The sequence below is a fragment of the Schistocerca gregaria genome, chromosome 6, assembly GCF_023897955.1.
Source record: "Schistocerca gregaria isolate iqSchGreg1 chromosome 6, iqSchGreg1.2, whole genome shotgun sequence".
NCBI lineage: Eukaryota > Metazoa > Arthropoda > Insecta > Orthoptera > Acrididae > Schistocerca > Schistocerca gregaria.
Window position 1 is genome coordinate 28527970 of NC_064925.1, and position 19760 is coordinate 28547729.

The 19760-nt window shown below is 46.5% G+C and overlaps 2 non-coding genes across 2 annotated transcripts; both read left to right on the top strand.

Annotated features, from left to right (window-relative positions):
• The first annotated feature begins 2048 nt into the window (after positions 1-2048).
• Positions 2049-2120, top strand: Trnai-aau (transfer RNA isoleucine (anticodon AAU)). The gene has a single exon. It is a non-coding gene; the product is annotated as a tRNA-Ile (tRNA).
• A 2985-nt stretch (positions 2121-5105) lies between these two features.
• On the top strand, positions 5106-5177 carry Trnai-aau (transfer RNA isoleucine (anticodon AAU)). The gene has a single exon. It is a non-coding gene; the product is annotated as a tRNA-Ile (tRNA).
• Positions 5178-19760: the final 14583 nt, after the last annotated feature.

Below are 19760 nucleotides of genomic sequence, written 5' to 3' on the forward strand. Positions count from 1 at the left end.
GTGTGACGTTAGGAAAACATTAGGCATCATGGAGAGATTCTGTATGGGACCACCCAACCCAAACGAGTACTGTGTGACGTGCTACCCGGCAGGTATTCACCGAGGTAGCCGGCTAGCTCAGTCGGTAGAGCGTCAGACTCTTAATCCCAGGGTCGTGGGTTCGAGCCAGACGCTGGGCGGAACGGAATTTTGTTCCGCTGCAGGTGTAAATTACCGTTTTTCTGATTAACGAGATTTAATGGAAATAGCAACTTTAAACTTTGCCTACGTCTCTGTCAGTCGCAAGGAAACTGTATTTGAAGGTGAAGGTGATTTTGTAGATATGTGTGAAAGACATGTTCTGAAATGCAAGTGTTGTTGTTTGGAGAGCACATCGGTTACGTGTCAGATGTGTAGCCAAGCAGTAATTTGTCGCCATAGCTGCAAATATTAGCCGGTAATATGAAGTGTTGTCAGCTAAAGTCTGATGATGCAGACGACCGTAAGGACGAAGTACCCAAGAGTACCGCTAGGCCGCGCCTCTTTAGCTCAGTGGTAGAGCACTGGTCTAATAAACCAGGAGTCGTAAGTTCCATCCTAACACGAAAAAGATGAATTTTGGAAATCAGTTGCGCGTCGTGGCCGTATAGCAAACAGTACCTGTGATGACGAACAATTAGCGACAGGCGTTTTTTTAAGAATTACTCTCAGATGCGATTAAGGCGAATGGCGCAGATAAAGCATTTGCCAAAGCGGTACAGCATAAGGTGGGACGAGGCAGTCTGCATTACATTTTATAGATGTATTTCTCACATATCTCAGAGCCTCTCGCGATATTCGTCGTCGTCGTCGTCGTCGTCGTCGTCGTCGTCGTCGCCGCCGCCGCCGCTTCTGCAGAAGTAGCAAATGGCAATCGTAGCAAATGCGGCGAGGGACGCCCTGCCTTCGATTCCGAATGCACAAAGTGTGTGGTCTTGTTTCTCAGTCTATATTTGGTCGGTCTCGTCAGAGGTTGAATGTAACGAATGGGTGGGAAAGAGCAAGGGGCAGCGGCTGTGTAGAACGAAAACACAAATCCTCAGGGGTGTGAGCGTTTCGAGATGAGTCGTATACATGTAAATGTTGGTCGTCAGTGCCCGTGTGGCCTAATGGGTAAGGCGTCGGACTTCGGATCTGAAGATTACAGGTTCGAATGCTGTCACGCTTGTATTTTTCCAGTTCTGAAAAAGAAACATAACGTTTTAATGTAGCAATTGAGCAGTACGAAACCGTCTGAATGTTGCTGTTGACCATTTTTTGCTTGGAGATGCTCTTGAGCTTGAAACACACACAACAAGACCGGTGATAACTAGCGAAATGGTCGGCAGAGTGCCGACACAGCGAGTTCTGACTATCACTTGCACATCTAAAACAACGTCGGAAAGTAACTCGTTCGGCTTTTCAGTCACATAAAGTATGTGTGTTAATTTTGACGCCACTAGCTCTGCATGTTGTCATGCAATTTCTTTACCTCTCAGAAATGATTATGACATAAAAGTGAAGTACGTGACGAGTGTGACGTTAGGAAAACATTAGGCATCATGGAGAGATTCTATATGGGACCACCCAACCCAAACGAGTACTGTATGACATGCTACCCGGCAGGTATTCACCGAGGTAGCCGGCTAGCTCAGTCGGTAGAGCGTCAGACTCTTAATCCCAGGGTCGTGGGTTCGAGCCAGACGCTGGGCGGAACGGAATTTTGTTCCGCTGCAGGTGTAAATTACCGTTTTTCTGATTAACGAGATTTAATGGAAATAGCAACTTTAAACTTTGCCTACGTCTCTGTCAGTCGCAAGGAAACTGTATTTGAAGGTGAAGGTGATTTTGTAGATATGTGTGAAAGACATGTTCTGAAATGCAAGTGTTGTTGTTTGGAGAGTACATCGGTTACGTGTCAGATGTGTAGCCAAGCAGTAATTTGTCGAAATAGCTGCAAATATTAGCCGGTGATATGAAGTGTTGTCAGCTAAAGTCTGATGATGCAGACGACCGTAAGGACGAAGTACCCAAGAGTACCGCTAGGCCGCGTCTCTTTAGCTCAGTGGTAGAGCACTGGTCTAATGAACCAGGGGTCGTAAGTTCCATCCTCACAGGAGAAAGATGAATTTTGGAAATCAGTTGCGCGTCGTGGCCGTATAGCAAACAGTACCTGTGATGACGAACAATTAGCGACAGGCGTTTTTTTTAAGAATTACTCTCAGATGCGATTAAGGCGAATGGCGCAGATAAAGCATTTGCCAAAGCGGTACAGCATAAGGTGGGACGAGGCAGTCTGCATTACATTTTATAGATGTATTTCTCACATATCTCAGAGCCTCTCGCGATATTCGTCGTCGTCGTCGTCGTCGTCGTCGTCGTCGTCGTCGTCGCCGCCGCCGCCGCCGCCGCCGCCGCTTCTGCAGAAGTAGCAAATGGCAATCGTAGCAAATGCGGCGAGGGACGCCCTGCCTTCGATTCCGAATGCACAAAGTGTGTGGTCTTGTTCCTCAGTCTATATTTGGTCGGTCTCGTCAGAGGTTGAATGTAACGAATGGGTGGGAAAGAGCAAGGGGCAGCGGCTGTGTAGAACGAAAACACAAATCCTCAGGGGTGTGAGCGTTTCGAGATGAGTCGTATACATGTAAATGTTGGTCGTCAGTGACCGTGTGGCCTAATGGATAAGGCGTCGGACTTCGTATCTGAAGATTACAGGTTCGAATGCTGTCACGCTTGTATTTTTCCAGTTCTGAAAAAGAAACATAACGTTTTAATGTAGCAATTGAGCAGTACGAAACCGTCTGAATGTTGCTGTTGACCATTTTTTGCTTGGAGATGCTCTTGAGCTTGAAACACACACAACAAGACCGGTGTTAACTAGCGAAATGGTCGGCAGAGTGCCGACACAGCGAGTTCTGACTATCACTTGCACATCTAAAACAACGTCGGAAAGTAACTCGTTCGGCTTTTCAGTCACATAAAGTATGTGTGTTAATTTTGACGCCACTAGCTCTGCATGTTGTCATGCAATTTCTTTACCTCTCAGAAATGATTATGACATAAAAGTGAAGTACGTGACGAGTGTGACGTTAGGAAAACATTAGGCATCATGGAGAGATTCTGTATGGGACCACCCAACCCAAACGAGTACTGTATGACATGCTACCCGGCAGGTATTCACCGAGGTAGCCGGCTAGCTCAGTCGGTAGAGCGTCAGACTCTTAATCCCAGGGTCGTGGGTTCGAACCAGACGCTGGGCGGAACGGAATTTTGTTCCGCTGCAGGTGTAAATTACCGTTTTTCTGATTAACGAGATTTAATGGAAATAGCAACTTTAAACTTTGCCTACGTCTCTGTCAGTCGCAAGGAAACTGTATTTGAAGGTGAAGGTGATTTTGTAGATATGTGTGAAAGACATGTTCTGAAATGCAAGTGTTGTTGTTTGGAGAGCACATCGGTTACGTGTCAGATGTGTAGCCAAGCAGTAATTTGTCGCCATAGCTGCAAATATTAGCCGGTAATATGAAGTGTTGTCAGCTAAAGTCTGATGATGCAGACGACCGTAAGGACGAAGTACCCAAGAGTACCGCTAGGCCGCGCCTCTTTAGCTCAGTGGTAGAGCACTGGTCTAATAAACCAGGAGTCGTAAGTTCCATCCTAACACGAAAAAGATGAATTTTGGAAATCAGTTGCGCGTCGTGGCCGTATAGCAAACAGTACCTGTGATGACGAACAATTAGCGACAGGCGTTTTTTTAAGAATTACTCTCAGATGCGATTAAGGCGAATGGCGCAGATAAAGCATTTGCCAAAGCGGTACAGCATAAGGTGGGACGAGGCAGTCTGCATTACATTTTATAGATGTATTTCTCACATATCTCAGAGCCTCTCGCGATATTCGTCGTCGTCGTCGTCGCCGCCGCCGCCGCTTCTGCAGAAGTAGCAAATGGCAATCGTAGCAAATGCGGCGAGGGACGCCCTGCCTTCGATTCCGAATGCACAAAGTGTGTGGTCTTGTTTCTCAGTCTATATTTGGTCGGTCTCGTCAGAGGTTGAATGTAACGAATGGGTGGGAAAGAGCAAGGGGCAGCGGCTGTGTAGAACGAAAACACAAATCCTCAGGGGTGTGAGCGTTTCGAGATGAGTCGTATACATGTAAATGTTGGTCGTCAGTGACCGTGTGGCCTAATGGATAAGGCGTCGGACTTCGGATCTGAAGATTACAGGTTCGAATGCTGTCACGCTTGTATTTTTCCAGTTCTGAAAAAGAAACATAACGTTTTAATGTAGCAATTGAGCAGTACGAAACCGTCTGAATGTTGCTGTTGACCATTTTTTGCTTGGAGATGCTCTTGAGCTTGAAACACACACAACAAGACCGGTGTTAACTAGCGAAATGGTCGGCAGAGTGCCGACACAGCGAGTTCTGACTATCACTTGCACATCTAAAACAACGTCGGAAAGTAACTCGTTCGGCTTTTCAGTCACATAAAGTATGTGTGTTAATTTTGACGCCACTAGCTCTGCATGTTGTCATGCAATTTCTTTACCTCTCAGAAATGATTATGACATAAAAGTGAAGTACGTGACGAGTGTGACGTTAGGAAAACATTAGGCATCATGGAGAGATTCTATATGGGACCACCCAACCCAAACGAGTACTGTATGACATGCTACCCGGCAGGTATTCACCGAGGTAGCCGGCTAGCTCAGTCGGTAGAGCGTCAGACTCTTAATCCCAGGGTCGTGGGTTCGAGCCAGACGCTGGGCGGAACGGAATTTTGTTCCGCTGCAGGTGTAAATTACCGTTTTTCTGATTAACGAGATTTAATGGAAATAGCAACTTTAAACTTTGCCTACGTCTCTGTCAGTCGCAAGGAAACTGTATTTGAAGGTGAAGGTGATTTTGTAGATATGTGTGAAAGACATGTTCTGAAATGCAAGTGTTGTTGTTTGGAGAGTACATCGGTTACGTGTCAGATGTGTAGCCAAGCAGTAATTTGTCGAAATAGCTGCAAATATTAGCCGGTGATATGAAGTGTTGTCAGCTAAAGTCTGATGATGCAGACGACCGTAAGGACGAAGTACCCAAGAGTACCGCTAGGCCGCGTCTCTTTAGCTCAGTGGTAGAGCACTGGTCTAATGAACCAGGGGTCGTAAGTTCCATCCTCACAGGAGAAAGATGAATTTTGGAAATCAGTTGCGCGTCGTGGCCGTATAGCAAACAGTACCTGTGATGACGAACAATTAGCGACAGGCGTTTTTTTTAAGAATTACTCTCAGATGCGATTAAGGCGAATGGCGCAGATAAAGCATTTGCCAAAGCGGTACAGCATAAGGTGGGACGAGGCAGTCTGCATTACATTTTATAGATGTATTTCTCACATATCTCAGAGCCTCTCGCGATATTCGTCGTCGTCGTCGTCGTCGTCGTCGTCGTCGTCGTCGCCGCCGCCGCCGCCGCCGCCGCTTCTGCAGAAGTAGCAAATGGCAATCGTAGCAAATGCGGCGAGGGACGCCCTGCCTTCGATTCCGAATGCACAAAGTGTGTGGTCTTGTTTCTCAGTCTATATTTGGTCGGTCTCGTCAGAGGTTGAATGTAACGAATGGGTGGGAAAGAGCAAGGGGCAGCGGCTGTGTAGAACGAAAACACAAATCCTCAGGGGTGTGAGCGTTTCGAGATGAGTCGTATACATGTAAATGTTGGTCGTCAGTGACCGTGTGGCCTAATGGATAAGGCGTCGGACTTCGTATCTGAAGATTACAGGTTCGAATGCTGTCACGCTTGTATTTTTCCAGTTCTGAAAAAGAAACATAACGTTTTAATGTAGCAATTGAGCAGTACGAAACCGTCTGAATGTTGCTGTTGACCATTTTTTGCTTGGAGATGCTCTTGAGCTTGAAACACACACAACAAGACCGGTGTAAACTAGCGAAATGGTCGGCAGAGTGCCGACACAGCGAGTTCTGACTATCACTTGCACATCTAAAACAACGTCGGAAAGTAACTCGTTCGGCTTTTCAGTCACATAAAGTATGTGTGTTAATTTTGACGCCACTAGCTCTGCATGTTGTCATGCAATTTCTTTACCTCTCAGAAATGATTATGACATAAAAGTGAAGTACGTGACGAGTGTGACGTTAGGAAAACATTAGGCATCATGGAGAGATTCTGTATGGGACCACCCAACCCAAACGAGTACTGTATGACATGCTACCCGGCAGGTATTCACCGAGGTAGCCGGCTAGCTCAGTCGGTAGAGCGTCAGACTCTTAATCCCAGGGTCGTGGGTTCGAACCAGACGCTGGGCGGAACGGAATTTTGTTCCGCTGCAGGTGTAAATTACCGTTTTTCTGATTAACGAGATTTAATGGAAATAGCAACTTTAAACTTTGCCTACGTCTCTGTCAGTCGCAAGGAAACTGTATTTGAAGGTGAAGGTGATTTTGTAGATATGTGTGAAAGACATGTTCTGAAATGCAAGTGTTGTTGTTTGGAGAGCACATCGGTTACGTGTCAGATGTGTAGCCAAGCAGTAATTTGTCGCCATAGCTGCAAATATTAGCCGGTAATATGAAGTGTTGTCAGCTAAAGTCTGATGATGCAGACGACCGTAAGGACGAAGTACCCAAGAGTACCGCTAGGCCGCGCCTCTTTAGCTCAGTGGTAGAGCACTGGTCTAATAAACCAGGAGTCGTAAGTTCCATCCTAACACGAAAAAGATGAATTTTGGAAATCAGTTGCGCGTCGTGGCCGTATAGCAAACAGTACCTGTGATGACGAACAATTAGCGACAGGCGTTTTTTTAAGAATTACTCTCAGATGCGATTAAGGCGAATGGCGCAGATAAAGCATTTGCCAAAGCGGTACAGCATAAGGTGGGACGAGGCAGTCTGCATTACATTTTATAGATGTATTTCTCACATATCTCAGAGCCTCTCGCGATATTCGTCGTCGTCGTCGTCGTCGTCGTCGTCGTCGCCGCCGCCGCCGCTTCTGCAGAAGTAGCAAATGGCAATCGTAGCAAATGCGGCGAGGGACGCCCTGCCTTCGATTCCGAATGCACAAAGTGTGTGGTCTTGTTTCTCAGTCTATATTTGGTCGGTCTCGTCAGAGGTTGAATGTAACGAATGGGTGGGAAAGAGCAAGGGGCAGCGGCTGTGTAGAACGAAAACACAAATCCTCAGGGGTGTGAGCGTTTCGAGATGAGTCGTATACATGTAAATGTTAGACGTCAGTGACCGTGTGGCCTAATGGATAAGGCGTCGGACTTCGGATCTGAAGATTACAGGTTCGAATGCTGTCACGCTTGTATTTTTCCAGTTCTGAAAAAGAAACATAACGTTTTAATGTAGCAATTGAGCAGTACGAAACCGTCTGAATGTTGCTGTTGACCATTTTTTGCTTGGAGATGCTCTTGAGCTTGAAACACACACAACAAGACCGGTGTAAACTAGCGAAATGGTCGGCAGAGTGCCGACACAGCGAGTTCTGACTATCACTTGCACATCTAAAACAACGTCGGAAAGTAACTCGTTCGGCTTTTCAGTCACATAAAGTATGTGTGTTAATTTTGACGCCACTAGCTCTGCATGTTGTCATGCAATTTCTTTACCTCTCAGAAATGATTATGACATAAAAGTGAAGTACGTGACGAGTGTGACGTTAGGAAAACATTAGGCATCATGGAGAGATTCTGTATGGGACCACCCAACCCAAACGAGTACTGTATGACATGCTACCCGGCAGGTATTCACCGAGGTAGCCGGCTAGCTCAGTCGGTAGAGCGTCAGACTCTTAATCCCAGGGTCGTGGGTTCGAACCAGACGCTGGGCGGAACGGAATTTTGTTCCGCTGCAGGTGTAAATTACCGTTTTTCTGATTAACGAGATTTAATGGAAATAGCAACTTTAAACTTTGCCTACGTCTCTGTCAGTCGCAAGGAAACTGTATTTGAAGGTGAAGGTGATTTTGTAGATATGTGTGAAAGACATGTTCTGAAATGCAAGTGTTGTTGTTTGGAGAGCACATCGGTTACGTGTCAGATGTGTAGCCAAGCAGTAATTTGTCGCCATAGCTGCAAATATTAGCCGGTAATATGAAGTGTTGTCAGCTAAAGTCTGATGATGCAGACGACCGTAAGGACGAAGTACCCAAGAGTACCGCTAGGCCGCGCCTCTTTAGCTCAGTGGTAGAGCACTGGTCTAATAAACCAGGAGTCGTAAGTTCCATCCTAACACGAAAAAGATGAATTTTGGAAATCAGTTGCGCGTCGTGGCCGTATAGCAAACAGTACCTGTGATGACGAACAATTAGCGACAGGCGTTTTTTTAAGAATTACTCTCAGATGCGATTAAGGCGAATGGCGCAGATAAAGCATTTGCCAAAGCGGTACAGCATAAGGTGGGACGAGGCAGTCTGCATTACATTTTATAGATGTATTTCTCACATATCTCAGAGCCTCTCGCGATATTCGTCGTCGTCGTCGTCGTCGTCGTCGTCGCCGCCGCCGCCGCTTCTGCAGAAGTAGCAAATGGCAATCGTAGCAAATGCGGCGAGGGACGCCCTGCCTTCGATTCCGAATGCACAAAGTGTGTGGTCTTGTTTCTCAGTCTATATTTGGTCGGTCTCGTCAGAGGTTGAATGTAACGAATGGGTGGGAAAGAGCAAGGGGCAGCGGCTGTGTAGAACGAAAACACAAATCCTCAGGGGTGTGAGCGTTTCGAGATGAGTCGTATACATGTAAATGTTGGTCGTCAGTGACCGTGTGGCCTAATGGATAAGGCGTCGGACTTCGGATCTGAAGATTACAGGTTCGAATGCTGTCTCGCTTGTATTTTTCCAGTTCTGAAAAAGAAACATAACGTTTTAATGTAGCAATTGAGCAGTACGAAACCGTCTGAATGTTGCTGTTGACCATTTTTTGCTTGGAGATGCTCTTGAGCTTGAAACACACACAACAAGACCGGTGTTAACTAGCGAAATGGTCGGCAGAGTGCCGACACAGCGAGTTCTGACTATCACTTGCACATCTAAAACAACGTCGGAAAGTAACTCGTTCGGCTTTTCAGTCACATAAAGTATGTGTGTTAATTTTGACGCCACTAGCTCTGCATGTTGTCATGCAATTTCTTTACCTCTCAGAAATGATTATGACATAAAAGTGAAGTACGTGACGAGTGTGACGTTAGGAAAACATTAGGCATCATGGAGAGATTCTGTATGGGACCACCCAACCCAAACGAGTACTGTGTGACGTGCTACCCGGCAGGTATTCACCGAGGTAGCCGGCTAGCTCAGTCGGTAGAGCGTCAGACTCTTAATCCCAGGGTGGTGGGTTCGAGCCAGACGCTGGGCGGAACGGAATTTTGTTCCGCTGCAGGTGTAAATTACCGTTTTTCTGATTAACGAGATTTAATGGAAATAGCAACTTTAAACTTTGCCTACGTCTCTGTCAGTCGCAAGGAAACTGTATTTGAAGGTGAAGGTGATTTTGTAGATATGTGTGAAAGACATGTTCTGAAATGCAAGTGTTGTTGTTTGGAGAGCACATCGGTTACGTGTCAGATGTGTAGCCAAGCAGTAATTTGTCGAAATAGCTGCAAATATTAGCCGGTGATATGAAGTGTTGTCAGCTAAAGTCTGATGATGCAGACGACCGTAAGGACAAAGTACCCAAGAGTACCGCTAGGCCGCGCCTCTTTAGCTCAGTGGTAGAGCACTGGTCTAATAAACCAGGGGTCGTAAGTTCCATCCTCACAGGAGAAAGATGAATTTTGGAAATCAGTTGCGCGTCGTGGCCGTATAGCAAACAGTACCTGTGATGACGAACAATTAGCGACAGGCGTTTTTTTTTAAGAATTACTCTCAGATGCGATTAAGGCGAATGGCGCAGATAAAGCATTTGCCAAAGCGGTACAGCATAAGGTGGGACGAGGCAGTCTGCATTACATTTTATAGATGTATTTCTCACATATCTCAGAGCCTCTCGCGATATTCGTCGTCGTCGTCGTCGTCGTCGTCGTCGTCGCCGCCGCCGCCGCTTCTGCAGAAGTAGCAAATGGCAATCGTAGCAAATGCGGCGAGGGACGCCCTGCCTTCGATTCCGAATGCACAAAGTGTGTGGTCTTGTTTCTCAGTCTATATTTGGTCGGTCTCGTCAGAGGTTGAATGTAACGAATGGGTGGGAAAGAGCAAGGGGCAGCGGCTGTGTAGAACGAAAACACAAATCCTCAGGGGTGTGAGCGTTTCGAGATGAGTCGTATACATGTAAATGTTAGTCGTCAGTGACCGTGTGGCCTAATGGATAAGGCGTCGGACTTCGGATCTGAAGATTACAGGTTCGAATGCTGTCACGCTTGTATTTTTCCAGTTCTGAAAAAGAAACGTAACGTTTTAATGTAGCAATTGAGCAGTACGAAACCGTCTGAATGTTGCTGTTGACCATTTTTTGCTTGGAGATGCTCTTGAGCTTGAAACACACACAACAAGACCGGTGTTAACTAGCGAAATGGTCGGCAGAGTGCCGACACAGCGAGTTCTGACTATCACTTGCACATCTAAAACAACGTCGGAAAGTAACTCGTTCGGCTTTTCAGTCACATAAAGTATGTGTGTTAATTTTGACGCCACTAGCTCTGCATGTTGTCATGCAATTTCTTTACCTCTCAGAAATGATTATGACATAAAAGTGAAGTACGTGACGAGTGTGACGTTAGGAAAACATTAGGCATCATGGAGAGATTCTGTATGGGACCACCCAACCCAAACGAGTACTGTGTGACGTGCTACCGGTGTTAACTAGCGAAATGGTCGGCAGAGTGCCGACACAGCGAGTTCTGACTATCACTTGCACATCTAAAACAACGTCGGAAAGTAACTCGTTCGGCTTTTCAGTCACATAAAGTATGTGTGTTAATTTTGACGCCACTAGCTCTGCATGTTGTCATGCAATTTCTTTACCTCTCAGAAATGATTATGACATAAAAGTGAAGTACGTGACGAGTGTGACGTTAGGAAAACATTAGGCATCATGGAGAGATTCTGTATGGGACCACCCAACCCAAACGAGTACTGTGTGACGTGCTACCCGGCAGGTATTCACAGAGGTAGCCGGCTAGCTCGGTCGGTAGAGCGTCAGACTCTTAATCCCAGGGTCGTGGGTTCGAGCCAGACGCTGGGCGGAACGGAATTTTGTTCCGCTGCAGGTGTAAATTACCGTTTTTCTGATTAACGAGATTTAATGGAAATAGCAACTTTAAACTTTGCCTACGTCTCTGTCAGTCGCAAGGAAACTGTATTTGAAGGTGAAGGTGATTTTGTAGACATGTGTGAAAGACATGTTCTGAAATGCAAGTGTTGTTGTTTGGAGAGCACATCGGTTACGTGTCAGATGTGTAGCCAAGCAGTAATTTGTCGCCATAGCTGCAAATATTAGCCGGTAATATGAAGTGTTGTCAGCTAAAGTCTGATGATGCAGACGACCGTAAGGACGAAGTACCCAAGAGTACCGCTAGGCCGCGCCTCTTTAGCTCAGTGGTAGAGCACTGGTCTAATAAACCAGGAGTCGTAAGTTCCATCCTAACACGAGAAATATGAATTTTGGAAATCAGTTGCGCGTCGTGGCCGTATAGCAAACAGTACCTGTGATGACGAACAATTAGCGACAGGCGTTTTTTTAAGAATTACTCTCAGATGCGATTAAGGCGAATGGCGCAGATAAAGCATTTGCCAAAGCAGTACAGCATAAGGTGGGACGAGGCAGTCTCAATTACATTTTATAGATGTATTTCTCACATATCACAGGGACTCTCGCGGTCGTCGTCGTCGTCGTCGCCGCCGCCGCCGCCGCCGCCGCTTCTGCAGAAGTAGCAAATGGCAATCGTAGCAAATGCGGCGAGGGACGCCCTGCCTTCGATTCCGAATGCACAAAGTGTGTGGTCTTGTTTCTCAGTCTATATTTGGTCGGTCTCGTCAGAGGTTGAATGTAACGAATGGGTGGGAAAGAGCAAGGGGCAGCGGCTGTGTAGAACGAAAACACAAATCCTCAGGGGTGTGAGCGTTTCGAGATGAGTCGTATACATGTAAATGTTGGTCGTCAGTGACCGTGTGGCCTAATGGATAAGGCGTCGGACTTCGGATCTGAAGATTACAGGTTCGAATGCTGTCTCGCTTGTATTTTTCCAGTTCTGAAAAAGAAACATAACGTTTTAATGTAGCAATTGAGCAGTACGAAACCGTCTGAATGTTGCTGTTGACCATTTTTTGCTTGGAGATGCTCTTGAGCTTGAAACACACACAACAAGACCGGTGTTAACTAGCGAAATGGTCGGCAGAGTGCCGACACAGCGAGTTCTGACTATCACTTGCACATCTAAAACAACGTCGGAAAGTAACTCGTTCGGCTTTTCAGTCACATAAAGTATGTGTGTTAATTTTGACGCCACTAGCTCTGCATGTTGTCATGCAATTTCTTTACCTCTCAGAAATGATTATGAAATAAAAGTGAAGTACGTGACGAGTGTGACGTTAGGAAAACATTAGGCATCATGGAGAGATTCTGTATGGGACCACCCAACCCAAACGAGTACTGTGTGACGTGCTACCCGGCAGGTATTCACAGAGGTAGCCGGCTAGCTCAGTCGGTAGAGCGTCAGACTCTTAATCCCAGGGTCGTGGGTTCGAGCCAGACGCTGGGCGGAACGGAATTTTGTTCCGCTGCAGGTGTAAATTACCGTTTTTCTGATTAACGAGATTTAATGGAAATAGCAACTTTAAACTTTGCCTACGTCTCTGTCAGTCGCAAGGAAACTGTATTTGAAGGTGAAGGTGATTTTGTAGACATGTGTGAAAGACATGTTCTGAAATGCAAGTGTTGTTGTTTGGAGAGCACATCGGTTACGTGTCAGATGTGTAGCCAAGCAGTAATTTGTCGCCATAGCTGCAAATATTAGCCGGTAATATGAAGTGTTGTCAGCTAAAGTCTGATGATGCAGACGACCGTAAGGACGAAGTACCCAAGAGTACCGCTAGGCCGCGCCTCTTTAGCTCAGTGGTAGAGCACTGGTCTAATAAACCAGGAGTCGTAAGTTCCATCCTAACACGAGAAAGATGAATTTTGGAAATCAGTTGCGCGTCGTGGCCGTATAGCAAACAGTACCTGTGATGACGAACAATTAGCGACAGGCGTTTTTTTAAGAATTACTCTCAGATGCGATTAAGGCGAATGGCGCAGATAAAGCATTTGCCAAAGCGGTACAGCATAAGGTGGGACGAGGCAGTCTGAATTACATTTTATACATGTATTTCTCACATATCACAGAGACTCTCGCGGTCGTCGTCGTCGTCGCCGCCGCCGCCGCCGCCGCCGCCGCCGCTTCTGCAGAAGTAGCAAATGGCAATCGTAGCAAATGCGGCGAGGGACGCCCTGCCTTCGATTCCGAATGCACAAAGTGTGTGGTCTTGTTTCTCAGTCTATATTTGGTCGGTCTCGTCAGAGGTTGAATGTAACGAATGGGTGGGAAAGAGCAAGGGGCAGCGGCCGTGTAGAACGAAAACACAAATCCTCAGGGGTGTGAGCGTTTCGAGATGAGTCGTATACATGTAAATGTTGGTCGTCAGTGACCGTGTGGCCTAATGGATAAGGCGTCGGACTTCGGATCTGAAGATTACAGGTTCGGATGCTGTCACGCTTGTATTTTTCCAGTTCTGAAAAAGAAACATAACGTTTTAATGTAGCAATTGAGCAGTACGAAACCGTCTGAATGTTGCTGTTGACCATTTTTTGCTTGGAGATGCTCTTGAGCTTGAAACACACACAACAAGACCGGTGTTAACTAGCGAAATGGTCGGCAGAGTGCCGACACAGCGAGTTCTGACTATCACTTGCACATCTAAAACAACGTCGGAAAGTAACTCGTTCGGCTTTTCAGTCACATAAAGTATGTGTGTTAATTTTGACGCCACTAGCTCTGCATGTTGTCATGCAATTTCTTTACCTCTCAGAAATGATTATGACATAAAAGTGAAGTACGTGACGAGTGTGACGTTAGGAAAACATTAGGCATCATGGAGAGATTCTGTATGGGACCACCCAACCCAAACGAGTACTGTGTGACGTGCTACCCGGCAGGTATTCACCGAGGTAGCCGGCTAGCTCAGTCGGTAGAGCGTCAGACTCTTAATCCCAGGGTCGTGGGTTCGAGCCAGACGCTGGGCGGAACGGAATTTTGTTCCGCTGCAGGTGTAAATTACCGTTTTTCTGATTAACGAGATTTAATGGAGATAGCAACTTTAAACTTTGCCTACGTCTCTGTCAGTCGCAAGGAAACTGTATTTGAAGGTGAAGGTGATTTTGTAGACATGTGTGAAAGACATGTTCTGAAATGCAAGTGTTGTTGTTTGGAGAGCACATCGGTTACGTGTCAGATGTGTAGCCAAGCAGTAATTTGTCGCCATAGCTGCAAATATTAGCCGGTAATATGAAGTGTTGTCAGCTAAAGTCTGATGATGCAGACGACCGTAAGGACGAAGTACCCAAGAGTACCGCTAGGCCGCGCCTCTTTAGCTCAGTGGTAGAGCACTGGTCTAATAAACCAGGAGTCGTAAGTTCCATCCTAACACGAGAAAGATGAATTTTGGAAATCAGTTGCGCGTCGTGGCCGTATAGCAAACAGTACCTGTGATGACGAACAATTAGCGACAGGCGTTTTTTTAAGAATTACTCTCAGATGCGATTAAGGCGAATGGCGCAGATAAAGCATTTGCCAAAGCGGTACAGCATAAGGTGGGACGAGGCAGTCTCAATTACATTTTATAGATGTATTTCTCACATATCACAGAGACTCTCGCGGTCGTCGTCGTCGTCGTCGTCGCCGCCGCCGCCGCCGCCGCCGCCGCTTCTGCAGAAGTAGCAAATGGCAATCGTAGCAAATGCGGCGAGGGACGCCCTGCCTTCGATTCCGAATGCACAAAATGTGTGGTCTTGTTTCTCAGTCTATATTTGGTCGGTCTCGTCAGAGGTTGAATGTAACGAATGGGTGGGAAAGAGCAAGGGGCAGCGGCTGTGTAGAACGAAAACACAAATCCTCAGGGGTGTGAGCGTTTCGAGATGAGTCGTATACATGTAAATGTTGGTCGTCAGTGACCGTGTGGCCTAATGGATAAGGCGTCGGACTTCGGATCTGAAGATTACAGGTTCGAATGCTGTCACGCTTGTATTTTTCCAGTTCTGAAAAAGAAACATAACGTTTTAATGTAGCACTTGAGCAGTACGAAACCGTCTGAATGTTGCTGTTGACCATTTTTTGCTTGGAGATGCTCTTGAGCTTGAAACACACACAACAAGACCGGTGTTAACTAGCGAAATGGTCGGCAGAGTGCCGACACAGCGAGTTCTGACTATCACTTGCACATCTAAAACAACGTCGGAAAGTAACTCGTTCGGCTTTTCAGTCACATAAAGTATGTGTGTTAATTTTGACGCCACTAGCTCTGCATGTTGTCATGCAATTTCTTTACCTCTCAGAAATGATTATGACATAAAAGTGAAGTACGTGACGAGTGTGACGTTAGGAAAACATTAGGCATAATGGAGAGATTCTGTATGGGACCACCCAACCCAAACGAGTACTGTGTGACGTGCTACCCGGCAGGTATTCACCGAGGTAGCCGGCTAGCTCAGTCGGTAGAGCGTCAGACTCTTAATCCCAGGGTCGTGGGTTCGAGCCAGACGCTGGGCGGAACGGAATTTTGTTCCGCTGCAGGTGTAAATTACCGTTTTTCTGATTAACGAGATTTAATGGAAATTGCAACTTTAAACTTTGCCTACGTCTCTGTCAGTCGCAAGGAAACTGTATTTGAAGGTGAAGGTGATTTTGTAGACATGTGTGAAAGACATGTTCTGAAATGCAAGTGTTGTTGTTTGGAGAGCACATCGGTTACGTGTCAGATGTGTAGCCAAGCAGTAATTTGTCGCCATAGCTGCAAATATTAGCCGGTAATATGAAGTGTTGTCAGCTAAAGTCTGATGATGCAGACGACCGTAAGGACGAAGTACCCAAGAGTACCGCTAGGCCGCGCCTCTTTAGCTCAGTGGTAGAGCACTGGTCTAATAAACCAGGAGTCGTAAGTTCCATCCTAACACGAGAAAGATGAATTTTGGAAATCAGTTGCGCGTCGTGGCCGTATAGCAAACAGTACCTGTGATGACGAACAATTAGCGACAGGCGTTTTTTTAAGAATTACTCTCAGATGCGATTAAGGCGAATGGCGCAGATAAAGCATTTGCCAAAGCGGTACAGCATAAGGTGGGACGAGGCAGTCTCAATTACATTTTATAGATGTATTTCTCACATATCACAGGGACTCTCGCGGTCGTCGTCGTCGTCGTCGCCGCCGCCGCCGCCGCCGCTTCTGCAGAAGTAGCAAATGGCAATCGTAGCAAATGCGGCGAGGGACGCCCTGCCTTCGATTCCGAATGCACAAAGTGTGTGGTCTTGTTTCTCAGTCTATATTTGGTCGGTCTCGTCAGAGGTTGAATGTAACGAATGGGTGGGAAAGAGCAAGGGGCAGCGGCTGTGTAGAACGAAAACATAAATCCTCAGGGGTGTGAGCGTTTCGAGATGAGTCGTATACATGTAAATGTTGGTCGTCAGTGACCGTGTGGCCTAATGGATAAGGCGTCGGACTTCGGATCTGAAGATTACAGGTTCGAATGCTGTCACGCTTGTATTTTTCCAGTTCTGAAAAAGAAACATAACGTTTTAATGTAGCAATTGAGCAGTACGAAACCGTCTGAATGTTGCTGTTGACCATTTTTTGCTTGGAGATGCTCTTGAGCTTGAAACACACACAACAAGACCGGTGTTAACTAGCGAAATGGTCGGCAGAGTGCCGACACAGCGAGTTCTGACTATCACTTGCACATCTAAAACAACGTCGGAAAGTAACTCGTTCGGCTTTTCAGTCACATAAAGTATGTGTGTTAATTTTGACGCCACTAGCTCTGCATGTTGTCATGCAATTTCTTTACCTCTCAGAAATGATTATGACATAAAAGTGAAGTACGTGACGAGTGTGACGTTAGGAAAACATTAAGCATCATGGAGAGATTCTGTATGGGACCACCCAACCCAAACGAGTACTGTGTGACGTGCCACCCGGCAGGTATTCACAGAGGTAGCCGGCTAGCTCAGTCGGTAGAGCGTCAGACTCTTAATCCCAGGGTCGTGGGTTCGAGCCAGACGCTGGGCGGAACGGAATTTTGTTCCGCTGCAGGTGTAAATTACCGTTTTTCTGATTAACGAGATTTAATGGAAATAGCAACTTTAAACTTTGCCTACGTCTCTGTCAGTCGCAAGGAAACTATTTGAAGGTGAAGGTGATTTTGTAGACATGTGTGAAAGACATGTTCTGAAATGCAAGTGTTGTTGTTTGGAGAGCACATCGGTTACGTGTCAGATGTGTAGCCAAGCAGTAATTTGTCGCCATAGCTGCAAATATTAGCCGGTAATATGAAGTGTTGTCAGCTAAAGTCTGATGATGCAGACGACCGTAAGGACGAAGTACCCAAGAGTACCGCTAGGCCGCGCCTCTTTAGCTCAGTGGTAGAGCACTGGTCTAATAAACCAGGAGTCGTAAGTTCCATCCTAACACGAGAAAGATGAATTTTGGAAATCAGTTGCGCGTCGTGGCCGTATAGCAAACAGTACCTGTGATGACGAACAATTAGCGACAGGCGTTTTTTTAAGAATTACTCTCAGATGCGATTAAGGCGAATGGCGCAGATAAAGCATTTGCCAAAGCGGTACAGCATAAGGTGGGACGAGGCAGTCTCAATTACATTTTATAGATGTATTTCTCACATATCACAGAGACTCTCGCGGTCGTCCTCGTCGTCGTCGTCGCCGCCGCCGCCGCCGCCGCTTCTGCAGAAGTAGCAAATGGCAATCGTAGCAAATGCGGCGAGGGACGCCCTGCCTTCGATTCCGAATGCACAAAGTGTGTGGTCTTGTTTCTCAGTCTATATTTGGTCGGTCTCGTCAGAGGTTGAATGTAACGAATGGGTGGGAAAGAGCAAGGGGCAGCGGCTGTGTAGAACGAAAACACAAATCCTCAGGGGTGTGAGCGTTTCGAGATGAATCGTATACATGTAAATGTTGGTCGTCAGTGACCGTGTGGCCTAATGGATAAGGCGTCGGACTTCGGATCTGAAGATTACAGGTTCGAATGCTGTCACGCTTGTATTTTTCCAGTTCTGAAAAAGAAACATAACGTTTTAATGTAGCAATTGAGCAGTACGAAACCGTCTGAATGTTGCTGTTGACCATTTTTTGCTTGGAGATGCTCTTGAGCTTGAAACACACACAACAAGACCGGTGTTAACTAGCGAAATGGTCGGCAGAGTGCCGACACAGCGAGTTCTGACTATCACTTGCACATCTAAAACAACGTCGGAAAGTAACTCGTTCGGCTTTTCAGTCACATAAAGTATGTGTGTTAATTTTGACGCCACTAGCTCTGCATGTTGTCATGCAATTTCTTTACCTCTCAGAAATGATTATGACATAAAAGTGAAGTACGTGACGAGTGTGACGTTAGGAAAACATTAGGCATCATGGAGAGATTCTGTATGGGACCACCCAACCCAAACGAGTACTGTGTGACGTGCTACCCGGCAGGTATTCACCGAGGTAGCCGGCTAGCTCTGTCGGTAGAGCGTCAGACTCTTAATCCCAGGGTCGTGGGTTCGAGCCAGACGCTGGGCGGAACGGAATTTTGTTCCGCTGCAGGTGTAAATTACCGTTTTTCTGATTAACGAGATTTAATGGAAATAGCAACTTTAAACTTTGCCTACGTCTCTGTCAGTCGCAAGGAAACTGTATTTGAAGGTGAAGGTGATTTTGTAGACATGTGTGAAAGACATGTTCTGAAATGCAAGTGTTGTTGTTTGGAGAGCACATCGGTTACGTGTTAGATGTGTAGCCAAGCAGTAATTTGTCGCCATAGCTGCAAATATTAGCCGGTAATATGAAGTGTTGTCAGCTAAAGTCTGATGATGCAGACGACCGTAAGGACGAAGTACCCAAGAGTACCGCTAGGCCGCGCCTCTTTAGCTCAGTGGTAGAGCACTGGTCTAATAAACCAGGAGTCGTAAGTTCCATCCTAACACGAGAAAGATGAATTTTGGAAATCAGTTGCGCGTCGTGGCCGTATAGCAAACAGTACCTGTGATGACGAACAATTAGCGACAGTCGTTTTTTTAAGAATTACTCTCAGATGTGATTAAGGCGAATGGCGCAGATAAAGCATTTGCCAAAGCGGTACAGCATAAGGTGGGACGAGGCAGTCTGAATTACATTTTATAGATGTATTTCTCACATATCACAGAGACTCTCGCGGTCGTCGTCGTCGTCGTCGTCGCCGCCGCCGCCGCCGCCGCTTCTGCAGAAGTAGCAAATGGCAATCGTAGCAAATGCGGCGCGGGACGCCCTGCCTTCGATTCCGAATGCACAAAGTGTGTTGTCTTGTTTCTCAGTCTACATTTGGTCGGTCTCGTCAGAGGTTGAATGTAACGAATGGGTGGGAAAGAGCAAGGGGCAGCGGCTGTGTAGAACGAAAACACAAATCCTCAGGGGTGTGAGCGTTTCGAGATGAGTCGTATACATGCAAATGTTGGTCGTCAGTGACCGTGTGGCCTAATGGATAAGGCGTCGGACTTCGGATCTGAAGATTACAGGTTCGAATGCTGTCACGCTTGTATT